Here is a 17,703-nt window from a genome sequence, read left to right as displayed (position 1 = left end):
AATTTGATTTCTAGGCTAGACTTGCCTTCTCAACTTGATTTAATCCTTATTAAAATTTTTTATAAAGTATATCTAGTCTACAGTTTCTTCACTTAATTCTTGAGTGGTGGTTCTTCATTTAGTTGACGAAAAATGCTTGAAAATTGTGAGCACTTAGAATTTGAAACTACACATCCTCATAAACAATATTAGTAACTTAACAATTTATACTCAAATACTTTTGTTTTCATCAAAATCAATCCAGAGGTCAATATATACTACTAGCAAACAATGCAACGTGATGCAGTCGATCTTATCCAAAAATGCGACCAATGTCAAGGTAGGCTAATATTCAATGACAGTCTGTGAGTCAATTGACCCCAATGTTAGCACCATGGCCATTCACATCAATGGGAGTCGACATTCTCGATCCCTTTCTACAATCGACTAGGCAACAAAAATTTCTTATCATTGCAATTGACTACTTTATCAAATGGGTAGAAGCAAAACCATTGGCTTAAATTACCAAGTAAAAAGTTAGAGAATTCCTTTGGAAGTGAACTATATGTCATTTTGGGTTGCCTCAAACTATAGTTACAAATAATGGACGGCATCGACAATCCCAAATTCAACAAATTTTGTGTGAAACTCCATACTGCTCGCAAACTTACCTCAGTCAGATATTCACAATCAAATGGAGAAGCTGAAGTGACAAATATGACTACTTTATAAGACCTCAAAATAAGATTGAGCCGAGCTAAAGGGCTATGGGTGGATGAATTATGATGTGTTCTTTGGGCTTATCAAACCACTCTCAGATTTTAAATAGGAGAGTCCATTCAACTTAGCATTTGTGTTGCTCCTAAGATTGATTTTGATGATTACAAAGCAGTTGAAGGGGTACTAATATTTCTCACTTGAAAAAGCCTTTTTGCTCTTCAGGGGCAAAATTGTAATTTTATCAAAATCCTGATTTGATAGTATCAAATAATAGAATAAAAGATTTGTGATCTAATGGTGAAAATTTTATTGATTTTGGATTTGTATTTTGAAAGATATGCATGATTGAAAATCATGAGTCGACCCATGAGTCGACTCATGGCACATGAGATGACTGGCACGCTAAAATTCCTGGCCGGCACAGACTTGGCAATACCTGTGAGTCGACCCATGAGTCGACCCCCAAGGCATGAGTCGACTCATGAGTCGACCTCTGCGGGTCTTTTTGCCAGTTTTACAGAACCATGGATCCCGGTCACTTCTGTGATGATTTTCCACAGAGGTCGACCCATGAGTCGACCCCCAGGCATGAGTCGACTCATGAGTCGACCCCTGTGACGGGATTCTTCTGCAATAGCTAGTTTTTAACCCATTTTAGATGCTTTTAATGCTCATTTAATGCAGTCTAACGGCTCTTTTTTCAGTCTAGAATGATTTTCTCTATTTCTTAAAGCTATAAAAGAGACAAAAAGGTGGGAATCAAGAAGAGCATTCAAGTAGAGAGATTTTGAAAAAAGAATTTCAAGCAAACTTTTCAGCCCTAAGCAAGAGCTCATTCAAAGCTTTCAAGAAGCCTTTAATCCAAGCTCACCAACTCCTCAAGTGCACATTCAAGTCTCCATCCACTTTGAGGAAATCCAAAAGGGTCTTCTTCTCTTAAGTAAAGTGTATTCGCTCATTGAAGGAGCTTTTTTTGTACTTATTTGTGCTATAAATTGTTATACTCGGTTTGAGTGATTGCTTTTGTTTTGGAGGGGTTCCAAAACAAGAGAAGATTGATCCGAACCTAGAATCGGAGTGTATTGGGTTGGCTTGTACCCGTAAAATAAGTGGTCTAGCTTGGGATAGCTAGAGTCAGAGTTTTCGACGTTTGTATTCGGGTTGAATACAAGATTAATGGATTGAAATTCCCAAGTAGGAGCTTGGGGAGTGGACGTAGGTGCAAGGTTGGCACCGAACCACTATAAATCTTTTTGTTCGGTGTGTGTCTAATTGCTCTTCTTTATCTCTTCATTATTCTCTTACATTCTTGCTCTTGCTATTAGCCTTGAATTAATTCTACTCACTCTATCTATTAAGCTTTGTCAAATATTTCTCACAAGTCATAAGTTAAGCTTAAAATTTTTAGAAACCCAATTCACCCCCCCTCTTGGGTTGCATAGCTGGGCAACAAGTGATATCAGAGCCCGGTGCTCTAGCCCTTCTTTGATCTAAACAATCAAAGAGCCAAAGATCTATGGCAACTCATGTCGGCACTTCTCTAGCCGAGGGGCAATCCACCAACCGACCTCCACTTTTCAATGGGTCTAATTACACCTATTGGAAAGCTCAGATGAAAATATTCATTCAAGCACTCGACTATGATATGTGGAGTATCATAGTGAACGGCCCTCAGACACCCACTAAAATTATAGATGGTGAGGAATCAACCAAACCCGAGAAAGAATGGGATGAGGTTGATAAGAAGATGGCCCAATTAAATGCTAAAGCAATGAATGTTCTTTATTGTACTCTTGATGCTAACGAATTTAATCGCATTTCTACTTGCTCATCTGCTAAAGAAATATGGGATAGGTTAGAAGTAACCCATGAAGGAACCAATCAAGTAAAGGAGTCTAAAATCAACATGCTTATGCATAAATATGAATTGTTTAAAATGGAGCATAATGAGTCCATAACTGGAATGTTTACTCGCTTTACTGATATTATTGATGGTTTAAAGAGTCTTGATAAGTCCTATACTAACAGTGAGCTTGTAAGAAAGATTCTCAGGTCTTTACCAAGAACTTGGAAAGCCAAAGTGACTGCCATCCAAGAAGCTAAGAACTTGAACATTCTACCCTTGGAAGAGCTTCTTGGATCATTGATGACTCATGAGCTAAGCATGAAGCAACATCAAGAGGAAGAAGTCAAAAAGAAAAGAATAATTACCCTCAAATCCACAGCTCCACCAGATGAAGAAACTGATGACACTGAAGATGAAGAACAGGATGAAGAGATGGCACTCATTACCCGAAAATTCAAAAATTTTTTAAGAAAAAGGAAACAGGGGATGAGGAAGAGGCCATTCACAAAAGGGAAACAGAGCAAAGAAAAAAAGAAAGACCAACCCCTTATCTGCTACGAATGCAAGAAGCCGGGACACTTCAAATCCGAATGCCCACAACTGAAGAAAGGTCCCAAGAAGTACAAAAAGAAGGCCATGATGGCCACTTGGAGTGCGAGTGATGACTCAAGCTCCGACGAGAAAAACTCAACCGAACAAGCCAACCTGTGCCTTATGGCACACGAAAATGAGGTAATTTCTGAAACTCCTAGTGACTTTACATTTGAAGAATTACATGAAGCTTTCTATGATTTAGTTGATGAATTAAAAAAACTAGGGATGAAGAACAAAGATCTAAAATTGAAAAATCAGTCTTTATTGAAACAAACTGAAAACATTTCAATTGAAAAATCCACCATGCTTCAAGAAAATCAAAGCTTAAGGAATGAAATTGCCAAACTAAAACCAATAGTAGAAAAGTTCACCTTGAGTTCAAATAAACTCAATATGATTCTTGATAATCAAAAAGCTGTGTATGATAAGGCTGGACTTGGCTATAACCCCTTGAAGAAATAAAAATATCTGAAAAATATTTATATAAATTCTTTAAGTAACAAGTCTTCTAATATTACTTGCTTCAAATGTGGTAGAGTAGGTGATTTATGTCACAAATTGACATAAAAAGTATCAATTAATATCTAAATTATCTAACTTTATTAAGAAATTGATACTTGTTATTATATTTTGCAGAAGAAGAGATCATCAATAGAAAGAACAAGGAAAGAGGATTCCAACGGCGCAAATTTTATGCAAAACAGAGTTAAATTGACCCAAGAATTGAAGAATGAAGAAAGAAGACTCAATTGGGTCAAACCCGAGTCAAATCAGATCAAAATTGGTCAAAAATCAACTGATTTGGTGATCTGGTTAGCCGTCTGGTCCACAGCAACAGGCGCATGGACCATGGACCCATCGGCGCACCATAAACCCCCTAAAACCTCTTAGTCCCACATCGGAAGTTTTGAAAACCTTATAACCCCCAAATGCCTATAAAAAGCCCCCAAAGGCCCTTGTTTTATGGATTCTTCCTGGAGATCAAGCTTGTAACCCTAGATAGTGGGGTTTTTAGCTCTCTTTTCAAGCCTCGAGCTTTGAGGTTTTTGTAATAATTTTTTTTTTATATATAAAATCTTATTTTTATGCAATTTCATCTCTTTACATTATGCAATTTATTTTTCTTGCAATTAGGATAGTTTAATTTATGCAATTTAATTTTATGCAATTAGGTTAGTTTAAATTATGCAGTTTAAATTTATGCAATTAGGATAGTTTAATTTATGAAATTAGGGTAGTTTATTTTTCTGCATTTAAATTTTCCAAGTAGATTTAGATCATGTCTAGCTAAGCATCCCTTCTAGGGTTTGCGATGAAGCTAGATCATGAGTAGGGATTTTACATAGAGTTCTTTCTTTTTCTTAGGGTTTCTTTTTCTTCCTCTTTTGCCAAGAATTTTTGATGAACTACAGTTGGGTCAGAGTCCCTTCATAGTTCATGCTTGATTCAGTGCATAGGAGGAGAAAACCCTAAGGGATCCTAGTTACTACTCCCCTGTAAAGAATCTTGATGGATTATCGTTGGGCCTTAGTCCCTTCATAATCTATGCTTGGGAAAGACAAGAGGAGTAGTCGTTAGGATCAATAAGAAAAATTCTAGGTAGAATTCCCTAATCTAGATCTAGTGGATTCAAAAAACCCTAGATCCTTAGTCTTATTGTCTTTAGCAAACAACTTTCGACTTTCGATTTTTGTTAAAGCTCGCTTGAGCATAGATTTGAAAATCATTTTAAAAACCAAGTCTCTGTGGGATCGACCCGTACTCGCTGGTCGTGCTACTCTGCACACCGTGCGCTTGCGGTTTTATTTACAAATTTTAAGATTTGCACATCAAGTTTTTGGCGCCGTTGTCGGGGATCTGGCGTTTTAAATTATTTTCAAATATTTGTTCTTCGTGCGTTATAACTCTCTTTTTTTTTTTTCTTTAGGTTTCTATATTTAGTTGGTGATTGCTGGAAAACTCAGGTACGCTTCTAATTTCTCTTTTATTATTTTTAGTTAATTACTTTTGCTTTTAGACCTAATCATTTGAATTTACTTAATCACAAAAAAAAAAAATATAAAACAAAACTAAAGACATTTCATAATCGTGAAGTAAAATATCAAAATAAAAAAAAAATTCTAAATTAAAATCTTTTACATTCTTGGTCATCTTGTTTATTTGTATTTGCATTTTCATAATTAATCTAAGGGCATCAACCCATTAACAAGATAAGGTGGGGATTTCATTACCCTTCCTTAGCCCAAAAACCATCTCCATCATATTGCATTACCTAGACTTTTAATCTTAAAATCAATTAGACGTCAACCTTAAGGAATTCGAGCTCAATAGGACAAGGAACCCTAAGAGTTCTACCAAGTTTGAGTTGTTTGATTAGTTGGTATCTAGGCAAGTCCCTGAGGGTGGTTTGTTAAATTGGTTCAATTGCTGGCCTGGCCAACTCGTTTGGTGTCTAGAAAGGCAACGATGAGTGAACCTCCCACCTCTTATACTTACCTGGCTAACTAGTTGATCAATCTCCACTTGGAAGGTTTGAAGGGTCATCTTGGAACAGTTAGGAGCTGTCTAGATTTAGGTTAACCCTAGGATAGATTGAGTTTAATTTATTGATTCACTTGTTTGAAAAAAAAAAAAAAATTTAAAATTTAAATTAATTTGGTTACTTTTCTTTAGATTTAGGACTCCTTAGGATCTTCTCTTTAGAACTTTTTCTCTTTTCTTTCTTTTCCTTATACATAAAAATTTTATAAAAAAAAAAAAAAAATTGTATAAACATCGAGAACCGTACACCTCGTGTGTGGAGAAGAGTGTCGGGTCGTCTAGTTAGAATTGAGTCAATTCCTGTTGTTCCAATGGCTGAACCAATCCAACCCATGACCCTTAAGGATTTGTGTTATCCAGTTGGCTCCATCCAACCATCTTGTATCAGGTTGCCACAACCCACAGCTAACAATTTTGAAATCAAACCTCAAATCATAAATATGCTTCCAAAATTCACAGGATTAGAAGATGCTTATATATTTATTAGAGAATTTGAGGAGGTATGTGCAATCATGAAACTGCAATTAACAGAGGATGAGGTCAAACTTAGATTAATCAACTTTGCCCTTAAGGACAATGCTAAGAAGTGGCTTTATAGTCTGCCAAACTATTCTGTCACTACTTGGGAGGGCTTTGTGAGAACATTTTTAAAAAAGTATTTCCCCCATCATAAAACAGCTAGGATTAGGAATGAAATAAATCAATTTTACCAACTAGCTGGTGAATCATTTTGGAAGTACTTTGATCGTTTCAAGAATCTTTTGACCCAATGCCCACACCATGGAATAGAAACTTGGAGACTATGCCAGATCATCTATGAGGGGTTAGATTCAAACTCAAGAACCATGCTAGAGTCCATGTGCCAAGGCCAATTTATGGACAAAGAAACTACTGAAGCTTGGCAATTCTTAGAAGACCTAGCCGAGAAAAATTTACAGTGGGAAACAACTAGGGAACCTGATAAAGCTACACCTTCAAGAGGAGGAATGCATCAAATTCAACCAACCCTAGCATCAGAGGCCAAGATTGCAACCTTAACACGTAGATTGGAAGCCTTAGAATTACAGAGACCAGCCAATGTAAATCAAATATCTGCACCCATGTGTAAAGGGTGCAATGCACCAGACCATGTCTTAGAAGAATGTTCCTACTCGAATGAGTGTGCACAGGTGAATGCCACCTATCAAGGACCATTGAACAATCCTTATGCACCCACATATAACCCAGGTTGGAGGAATCACCCGAATTTCTCATGGTCCCAGAATCCTAATGTAGGTAATCCAAATTTCAATCAGCAAAATCTAAGGTCCAACCCAGTGATGAACAACCCGCCAGGCTTCCATGATAATGACAAAAAAATTACCTCTTTAGAGAAAAGCCTAGAAGCCATGATGAAAACACATACCAGCTTTATGCAAACTACGGGTCAACTCATAAATAATAACACCCAAGCTATAGCCCGTCTGAAAATGCAAGTAAGTCAGCTGGCTTCGACCATTAGTGAACGAGAACATGGTAGGTTACCTAGCCAACATGAGCCAAATCCTAGGAACCAAAATGGTCCACGACCCCAACAAGGAAATCAAGTTAATGGTATAAATGCCATTCATACCTTAAGATCAGGAAAATAAATAGACAATAAGGTAGTTGCACTTGATGATATAGATGACTCATCTGCCGAGTCACCTTCTAAAACTACTACCTTTCAACCTCAAGCACCAGAAACTAAAAATTCACCTAGTCCAGTACTTAAAAGTCCTAGAGCTCCTTTTCCAAACAGACTGAAATCCAATAAATCTGAACATTTAGACAAAATTTTAGAGGTATTTAAACAAGTCCAAGTTAATATTCCTCTTTTAGATATAATCCATCAGGTTCCAACTTATGCCAAATTTTTAAAAGATCTCTGCACTAGGAAAAGGACCACTAATGTACCAAAGAAAGCATTTTTGGCTGCAAGTGTCAGTTCATACCTATCTAGCCATGTGCCAATTAAATATAAGGACCCTGGAGCTCCAACAATTTCTTGTGTTATTGGAGAAACCAATATAAAAAAGGCCTTGCTAGATCTAGGAGCTAGTGTGAATATCCTTCCATATTCGGTGTATGAACAACTAGGATTAGAAAAACTTCAACCTACTGGGATCACATTACAGTTAGCCGATAGATCTCTCAGGATCCCTAAGGGAATGGTCGAGGATGTTCTGATAAAGGTTGAAAATTTCATTTTTCCTGTAGATTTTATTGTTTTAGAGACTGAGCCAGTTGCGAATCCTAAAGGACATATACCTGTCATTTTAGGAAGACCATTCTTAGCTACGGCCAATGCTGAAATCAATTGTCGAAATGGTCTAATGAAGTTATCCTTTGGGAATATGACCATTGAGCTTAATGTTTTTAACTTAGAACAGGAATCCTCTTCTCATGCTGATGTCAATGTAGTCCAAGATGGTATTTATGAATCCATTGACATTAGTGATGATGAAGTCGACGTAGAGTCTAACCCCTGGTTAATCCATGAGTCTGAGGATGTCAATGAAATACTTAAAGAAAATCAGATTAATCAGGAATCGACACTTCCTACTGAACCAATCATTGAGATGGTGAACTCATCACCTAAACCATCGATAGAGGAAGCACCCATTTTAGAACTGAAGCCCCTCCCAGAACATCTCAAGTATGCATATCTAGGACCCAAAGAAACTTTGCCTGTAATTATTGCATCAGACCTAGATCCCAAGCAAGATGAGGAGTTATTGTCAGTTCTAAAAGCAAATCAAGAGGCAATAGGTTGGACCATAGCAGATATCAAAGGAATAAGCCCTTCTATAGTTCAACATAGAATATACTTAGAGGAAGAGGCTAAACCAACAAGAGAAGCCCAAAGAAGGCTTAATCCAGTTATGAAGGATGTAGTTAAAAAGGAGATTCTGAAACTCCTAGATAGTGGAATAATTTATCCTATTTCTGATAGCTCTTGGGTAAGCCCAGTTCAAGTAGTACCCAAGAAATCTGGGGTAACAGTGGTCCAAAATGATGCAAACGAACTTATCCCAACTAGGACCCAAACGGGATGGAGGGTCTGTATAGACTATAGAAAGTTGAATGCTGCGACAAGGAAAGATCACTTTCCTTTGCCATTTATTGATCAAATGTTGGAAAGACTAGCCGGATAAGAGTTTTACTGTTTTCTTGATGGATACTCCGGTTACAACCAGATCCCCATAGCCGCTGAAGATCAAGAAAAGACTACATTCACCTGTCCATTTGGTACTTTTGCCTATAGACGAATGCCCTTTGGATTATGTAATGCACCGGCAACCTTTCAGAGATGCATGATCAGCATATTTTCAGATATGATAGAACGATTTCTAGAAATTTTTATGGATGACTTTTCTGTTTTTGGTCTAACCTTCTCCGAGTGTCTGAATCACCTGCAATTAGTTCTAGAACGATGTAAGGAGAAGCACCTAGTTCTCAACTGGGAAAAATGTCAGTTTATGGTCAAACAGGGAATAGTTCTTGGCCATGTCATTTCTAAAAAGGGGATTGAAGTGGACAAGGCCAAAATAGATCTAATTGCAAGTCTTCCACCACCTAAATTTGTGAAAGAAATACGTTCATTTTTAGGTCATGCTGGATTCTATAGAAGGTTTATTGCCAACTTTAGCAAAGTAGCACGTCCACTGACTAATCTTTTGGCAAAGGATACTAAATTTGAATTTACTCATGAGTGCTTGGAATCCTTTGAATTTCTAAAAAATGCACTTGTATCAGCTCCAATCATTCATCCTCCTGTCTGGTCTGAACCATTTGAATTAATGTGTGATGCGTCCGATCATGTTGTGGACGCAATCTTAGGTCAACGAATAAATAAGCTGCCTAGAGTGATATATTATGCAAGTAAAACCTTAAATGATGCGCAGCTTAACTACACCACAACTGAGAAGGAGTTCCTTGCCGTTGTCTTTGCTTTAGAGAAATTTAGATCTTATTTGGTTGGGACCCACACCATTGTTTACACCGATCACTCAGCCATTAGACATCTCCTAGCAAAGAAGGATGCCAAGGCACGTTTAATCAGATGGATTTTGCTCCTTCAAGAATTTGACCTATAAATTAGGGACAAGAAAGGCACTGAGAACGTTGTAGCAGATCATTTGTCCCGAATTCCAGTTGCACCATCTAGTGAACCACCCATCAATGAATCTTTCCCAGATGAGCAACTCATGTCTTTGTCTACTGAACCTTGGTTTGCTGATATTGTAAATTATTTAGCCATAGGCAAGATACCTTCTCATTGGACTAAGCAGGATAAATATAAATTCTTTGCCCAAGTGAAGTATTTCATTTGGGATGATCCTTATCTTTTTAAACAATGTCCTGATCAAATTATTAGAAGGTGTATCCCAGATAACGAAGTTATGAATATTTTATCTTTTTGTCATGATCAAGCATGTGGGGGTCACTTCGCGTCTAAGAAAACTGCTGCTAAGGTTCTCCAATGTGGTTTTTATTGGCCCAATTTGTTTAAGGATGCTCACGAATATTGTAAAAATTGTGCTCAATGTCAGAAAATGGGCCGAATCACCAAGCGACACATGATGCCACTCAACCCAATCTTGGTAGTTGAAGTTTTTGATGTTTGGGGGATCGATTTCATGGGACCATTTCCAAATTCCTTTGGAAATGAATATATTCTAGTAGCAGTTGATTATGTTTCAAAATGGGTAGAAGCAATTGCATGTAGAACACCCGATAGCAAAATGGTCATTAAGTTTCTTAAAGAAAATATTCTCTCCCGTTTCGGTATTCCTAGGGCAATCATTAGTGATCGGGGAACCCATTTTTGTAACCGACCTTTTGCAACATTGATGAAAAAGTATAATGTCACCCACAAATTGGCCACACCATATCATCCTCAAACTAGTGGGCAAGTTGAAGTGTCAAACCGACAAATCAAACAGATCCTGGAAAAAACTGTTAATGCCAATAGAAAGGATTGATCTTTAAAATTAATTGATGCACTTTGGGCATACCGAACCGCTTTCAAGACCAATCTAGGAATGTCTCCTTATAGGATTGTGTTTGGTAAACCATGTCACTTGCCTATTGAGATAGAACACAAAGCCATGTGGGCCATCAAACAACTAAATACAAATTTGAACGATGCTGGAAACCATAGGAAGCTTCAATTGAATGAATTAGAAGAACTTAGAAATGAAGCCTATGAAAATGCAAGGATATACAAGGAACGAACCAAAGCATTTCATGATCAATCAATTATAAGAAAAACTTTCAATATCGGACAAAAGGTGCTCTTATATAACTCTAGATTACATCTGTTTCCAGGAAAGCTTAGGTCTAGATGGACAGGACCATTTTTAGTAAAGGAAGTTTTTTCACACGGGGCTGTTGAGATTGAAAACCCAAGTAATGGTGTTATCTTTAAAGTTAATGGTCAACGATTAAAACCATTCTTGGAATTACCTGTCAAGACTGTTGAAGATGCCATGGTTCTTTATGAACCAACTTATTCTGATTAAGTTGCTTCGAGGTTTGGTCTGGCTGAAGACATAAAACTTAGCGCTTCTGGGAGGCAACCCAGCTTATTTAATTTCTAATGCTTTCTTTGTTTTCAGTTTGCTTAGGACAAATAAATTAGATAAACTCCATTGGGGACAATGTCGGTCAAGTTGAGGGGAGAGCTTGAACAAAATCAGGTGTTATCATTTCCTTTTCCTTCCACTATGAGTTATTTCTTGCATTTAATATATTATGTAAAAAAAATAAAAAAAAATAATAAAATATATATATATATATATATGAAATAAATTAATCTATAAAAAAATAAGAGTAAGTTAGAAAGTATTTGCTAATGTAGTGAGTCACGGAGAAGATTAGCTGGTTAGACTCTTGGTGGCTTAGGTCATTTAAAGACTATTAGCACTTCCAATTGCACATGCACACTAACAAGGTAAAGTAGGTGTTAATTGTAAGGCCAATTAAGGATTTGAGTATTATTTAAATTAGATAATTTTCTCTACACCCCAATTGAAGAAATTTGAATTTAAGAAAGAGCTACCTGCCTGAAATAAAATGCAAAACACAGAGTAAATGTGGATTGCCCTAAGCCTAGTAACCGGGTCTCTTCACCTAAGTCAAGTGTTGAGATTCGCGTCAAACGGTGGTGGGAAGGCCAGGATGCTCAGCAAAAAAAAAAAAAAAAAAAAAAAAAAAAAAAAAAAAACAGTGTGAAAGCTACCTTAGTTCTTTGTTTAATCTGGGGTGTATAAAAAATTAATCGAACTAAGTTATGAAAAATGATACAATTGGCCTGTACAAGTTAATACTGAAATACTAAGTTAGTTATCACTCACATAAGTGCTATAAAACTTTAAGTGTACTCTAAGAAAGCTTCTAAGTAGACTGACTACTGATTCTAATTCGAAGCTCATTACTTAGTAATACTAGAAAATTCTTGAATTTCGATCTTAAATTAATTTGCAAAGGAAGGATCTTTTTGGAATATGATCTTATTTTGGTACATTGCTAAGGGACTAGCAATGATTAAGTTGGGGGGTGTGATTTATGTCACAAATTGACATAAAAAGTATCAATTAATATCTAAATTATCTAACTTTATTAAGAAATTGATACTTGTTATTATATTTTGCAGAAGAAGAGATCATCAATAGAAAGAACAAGGAAAGAGGATTCCAACGGCGCAAATTTTATGCAAAACGGAGTTAAATTGACCCAGGAATTGAAGAATGAAGAAAGAAGACTCAATTGGGTCAAACCCGAGTCAAATCAGATCAAAATTGGTCAAAAATCAACTGATTTGGTGATCTGGTTAGCCGCCTGGTCCACAGCAACAGGCGCATGGACCATGGACCCATCGGCGCACCATAAACCCCTAAAACCTCTTAGTCCCACATCGGAAGTTTTGAAAACCTTATAACCCCCAAATGCCTATAAAAAGCCCCCAAAGGCCCTTGTTTTATGTATTCTTCCTTCGATCAAGCTTGTAACCCTAGATAGTGGGGTTTTTAGCTCTCTTTTCAAGCCTCGAGCTTTGAGGTTTTTGTAATAATTTTTTTTTATATATAAAATCTTATTTTTATGCAATTTCATCTCTTTACATTATGCAATTTATTTTTCTTGCAATTAGGATAGTTTAATTTATGCAATTTAATTTTATGCAATTAGGTTAGTTTAAATTATGCAGTTTAAATTTATGCAATTAGGATAGTTTAATTTATGAAATTAGGGTAGTTTATTTTTCTGCATTTAAATTTTGCAAGTAGATTTAGATCATGTCTAGCTAAGCATCCCTTCTAGGGTTTGCGATGAAGCTAGATCATGAGTAGGATTTTACATAGGTTCTTTCTTTTTCTTAGGGTTTCTTTTTCTTCCTCTTTTGCCAAGAATTTTTGATGAACTACAGTTGGGTCAGAGTCCCTTCATAGTTCATGCTTGATTCAGTGCATAGGAGGAGAAAACCCTAAGGGATCCTAGTTACTACTCCCCTGTAAAGAATCTTGATGGTTATCGTTGGGCCTTAGTCCCTTCATAATCTATGCTTGGGAAAGACAAGAGGAGTAGTCGTTAGGATCAATAAGAAAAATTTTAGGTAGAATTCCCTAATCTAGATCTAGTGGATTCAAAAACCCTAGATCCTTAGTCTTATTGTCTTTAGCAAACAACTTTCGACTTTCGATTTTTGTTAAAGCTCACTTGAGCATAGATTTGAAAATCATTTTTAAAACCAAGTCTCTGTGGGATCGACCCGTACTCGCTGGTCGTGCTACTCTGCACACCGTGCGCTTGCGGTTTTATTTACAAATTTTAGATTTGAACATCAACTCCCATCAGGAGTCTTCCTTTACTCTCTCACTTGCACAATGCATGAACTTCCTTTTTTGGATGCTTTAAAATTCATGCAGAAAAAATAAAAGGATGGTTTCTTACGTTCTTCCTCTTAAAATAATTTTATTCTCAAAATTAACTTGCTTGACGCACAAATTTTAAAAGTATACATCCATCATGTTGTCCTTGTGGTCCCAAGTCATTTATCTCTCAGAGTACTTGCTTTACAAGATCTCAACATAAAGAAAATGTGGCATCCAAAACTTGATCTTTCATTTTACAATACATATCAAATTTATTTATTCTCTTTCAAAAGAACATTAACATCTCGACTTTAGATTAAAATATCATAATTACTTGCCCTTAAAATTCATTACTTTTGATTTATTTGACTCAAAAAATACTATTGGCCCAATCTACCTTTTGTAGAAGGCTTGAGTATCGATAGCCTTAATCTTTCTTCTCTTACCATCTTCCATGTTTAATAATTAGACTTTTATTTTAAGAAAACCTCAAGCCTCTTAAAATAGATGGAGTAACAGTGTCAGAGCTTGAAGAAGAAGATCACAAGATTCTAGATTTAAGCCTAATCATCAATCCATTAACGCTAAATTTGAGATGCTTAAAATCCTCCTTAGGGTTATCAATAGTGAAAATTACCTCTAGATTAACCAAAGGATTTGTAATATTTCATTTCCATCTATCAATGAAATCTTTTTAGCTAAGTCAAGTCTTCCATTATGGTAACTTTCGAACCAAAGGATAATGTTTCTAATCAGCTTGAACCACCACACTTCCACTACATACTTTGATCTCAATTTTATTAAATTCTGTAGGTTTATTAGATGAATTTTGCAGAATTCTGTAGTATCACTTGAAATCTTATCCCTTAAATATTAAACTCATAGAAGTATCCCAAACTAATTTCTCCACTTAATTCAATATTAGCAGCAAGATATTTTAGATTTGCTCATAAGTCTAACTTTGACTAGAAATTAACAAATCTTAAATATCTCCAATAAATATAAAAAAATTAAGTAAGCCGATCCAAAGATGATATTTTAAATTATTAAAGATTCCACTAAGATGCATATCTCATGTCCAATTGATAAAATAAAATTTATCAATAGAATCAAATATACATTTCTTCTATATGCCACTTTCATACTTGTTCTTCTTAGAAGTTCGATTATCGAAGAATATTCCTTTATGATACTATAAAATTTTTTTTAGGCTCTATCCTAAATAACTTCTTGCTGGTAAAGCCTAAAATTATAATGATCAAATAATTAACATCAAAATTAAAAAAGTCATTATGATTTTCATCCATATCAAGTTTAGAATTTTAAAATCATCTAAACAATAATTGACTAGATACATCCAGCATAATCCAACGTATCAATATATCCTACTTTATTCTAGGATCAACAACTCTTATACTTAGGTCAAACCCTACTTATTGAAATCCAATACATAACTCATCAAGTCTGCAAAATAAATATGAGAATATAATCTAATTATATATTTTTTTTCAAATTATGAATGTCACACCTTGAACCCAGCACCGGGTGGGTGATGCAATAGCCGCACACTCCCTAGGGCATGACCTTAAAGAATATGCAAGGTGTTAAAATTCGTTACAATTTCAAAATCCCATGAACATTGTTGATCTCAATTCATAACAAATATTTTACATTAATAAATATCAAATCTTGTACAATTAATAAAATTAGATCATCCAATTGATATTGATGATGTGCTATCTAATTAATTTTTTCAAATCAAGATCTAAACCTTGCCAAGTGCAAGCATCCTTGTTGCCCAGCTATGCAACCCAAGAGGGGGGGTGAATTGGTTTTAAAAATTTTAGGCTTAACTAATTACTTGTAAAAATTATATATCAAAAGCTTGATGAATGAGGAGAGAGACTTTAGTTTGAGATTAATTACTTAAAACAAGAATGCAAGATATAATGGAGAATTAAGAGAAAACAATAAAGCATGCCACAAACACAATGATTTATAGTGGTTCGGTGCCAACCTTGCACCTACATCCACTCCCCAAGCTCCTACTTGGGAATTCCAATCTACTATACTTTGTATTCAACCCGAATACAATCGTCGGAAACTCCGACACTAGCTATCCCAACTAGTCCACTTGTTTCCCGGTACAAGCCGACCCAATACACTCCGATTTCAGGTTCGGAATCAACCTTTCCTTGTTTTGGAAATCCTCCAAAACAAAAACAATTACTCATAAGATAAAATCAGTTTAAGGCACAAATAAGTACAAGAATAGCTCCTTAAGTGAGCGAATATAACAATAAATACGCTTTACTCAAATGAAGAAGCCCTCTTGGATTTCCTCAAAGTGATGAGAGATGAAGTAAATGCTTGAGGAGTTGGTGAGCTTGAATTGATGGCTTCTTGAAGGCTTTTAAATGAGCTCTTGTATGATGTTGAGTAGTTGGCTTGAAAAACCTTCTCTTGAATGCACTTGAAATGCCCTCTTGAATGCTCTTGGATTTTTTCTCTTTTCAAATCACTTGAATGCCTCTGGATATTTGATCTCTCTATTTTGTTTTCCACCTTTTGAAACCTTTTATAGCCTTAAGAGACAAAGGAAAACAAACTAGGCCAAAAAAAGAGCCGTTAGGAGCACAAAAAGCAGCATTAAAAGCAACCAAATCTGGCCCAAAAAACTAGCCGTTACAGGCAAATCCCGTCATATGAGTCGCTCATGAGTCGACTCATGCCTCAGGGGTCGACTCATGAGTCGACCTCTGTTGCAAAGTCCAGAGATTTGGTTTCTGGATTTTCTTGGCCCAAACAGCAGAAGTCGACTCATGAGTCGACTCATGCCTTGTGGGTCGACTCATGAGTCGACTCACAGGTCGGTGCCAAGCCAGAAAACCAGCGTGCCATGGCTAATCTTTGCGTGCCAATCAGCTCATAGTTTCATGAGTTGACTCATGAGTCGACTCATGAACTTCAAACCTTCATAACTCCAAAATATAAGCCCAAAAACCATGAAACTTTCACCAATAGATTACATATCATTTGTTCTACACGATGATGCTATCAATCAGAGTTTTGATGAAATTATGATTTTGCCCCTGTAGAGCATAAGGTCTTTTCAAATAAAAAATATTTGTATCCCTTCAAACTGTTTTGTAGTCATCAAAATCAATCTAGGAGCAACAATCTCCCCCTTTTTGATGATGACAAAACATTTGAACAAAAGCATTTTTTTGAATCATGAATTTCAACAGATTGTATTTTAGGTGCATATGCTTGAAAAGAGTATGATTCTTTTGGCATGTGATACAAATGGTTGTATGCATAAATGGTTTGTCCATTTGCTTAAAGATTGGAAGATATGCTCATTGGATTATTGTTTTGGTGTTAGAGCAAAATTTGATTTTATTATCAGAGCAAGAAAAAAAATTTTCTCAATTCTCAAAACTAGTCATGTGCCAAAGCATATTTAATAGTTGATTTGGAAAGAGTATTAGATCATTTAAGTTTAAGATGTATCAGAGCAAGAGAAATGAAAATCCTGCAATGTATCAGTGTAGGGAAAATAATTTTACAAAGTATCAGAGAAAAATTTTGCAAAATATCAGAGTAATAAAAACAGTTTTTCAATGTATCAGAGTAAATTGAGTAATGTATCGAAGTAGTAAAAAAAAATTGTCAAAGTATTAGAGCAAATGTATTCAATATATCAGAGTGGGTTTAGAATTTGGAAGCCTATCAAAGCATATTCAATGGTTTACAGCAAATCAGAGTATGAGTAATTTTAAAAGGTACTTATTTGCAGTATATTTAGCATTTGTATTTAAAATTGTCAATGTATTAATTTCTCATAATTTGTAGTGTTTGCTTTTGATGGATTTCTTTTGTTTAATTTCTCCCCCTTTTTGACATCATCAAACAAGGTTAAGTCCTTTTTCTGAAGCATTCTTTAATTTCTCCTCTTGTAGGGTTTGCTCCCCCTTAATGAAGCAACTATTAACAGCAATCATAAAATGATAATACCATAAAGAGAAGACAATATTTCACAAAAGAGAATATATAACCAAAGTAAGATAATCATCATTCCAAAGGTAAAGCCATAATTGTTTCAGTACATAGATTGTAACATAAAAA

The 17,703-nt window shown here is 35.6% G+C and overlaps 1 non-coding gene across 1 annotated transcript; it reads right to left on the bottom strand.

The window, feature by feature from the left end:
- Nucleotides 1-6,360: 6,360 nt before the first annotated feature.
- LOC140854907 (small nucleolar RNA R71) lies at nucleotides 6,361-6,467 on the bottom strand. The gene has a single exon (XR_012138001.1). It is a non-coding gene; the product is annotated as a small nucleolar RNA R71 (small nucleolar RNA).
- Between the last annotated feature and the right edge of the window lie 11,236 nt (nucleotides 6,468-17,703).

This window comes from Elaeis guineensis, chromosome 1, assembly GCF_000442705.2.
Source record: "Elaeis guineensis isolate ETL-2024a chromosome 1, EG11, whole genome shotgun sequence".
Taxonomy (NCBI): Eukaryota; Viridiplantae; Streptophyta; class Magnoliopsida; order Arecales; family Arecaceae; genus Elaeis; species Elaeis guineensis.
Note: the sequence above shows the minus strand (reverse complement) of the source record. Positions and strands in the feature narration are given on the sequence as shown.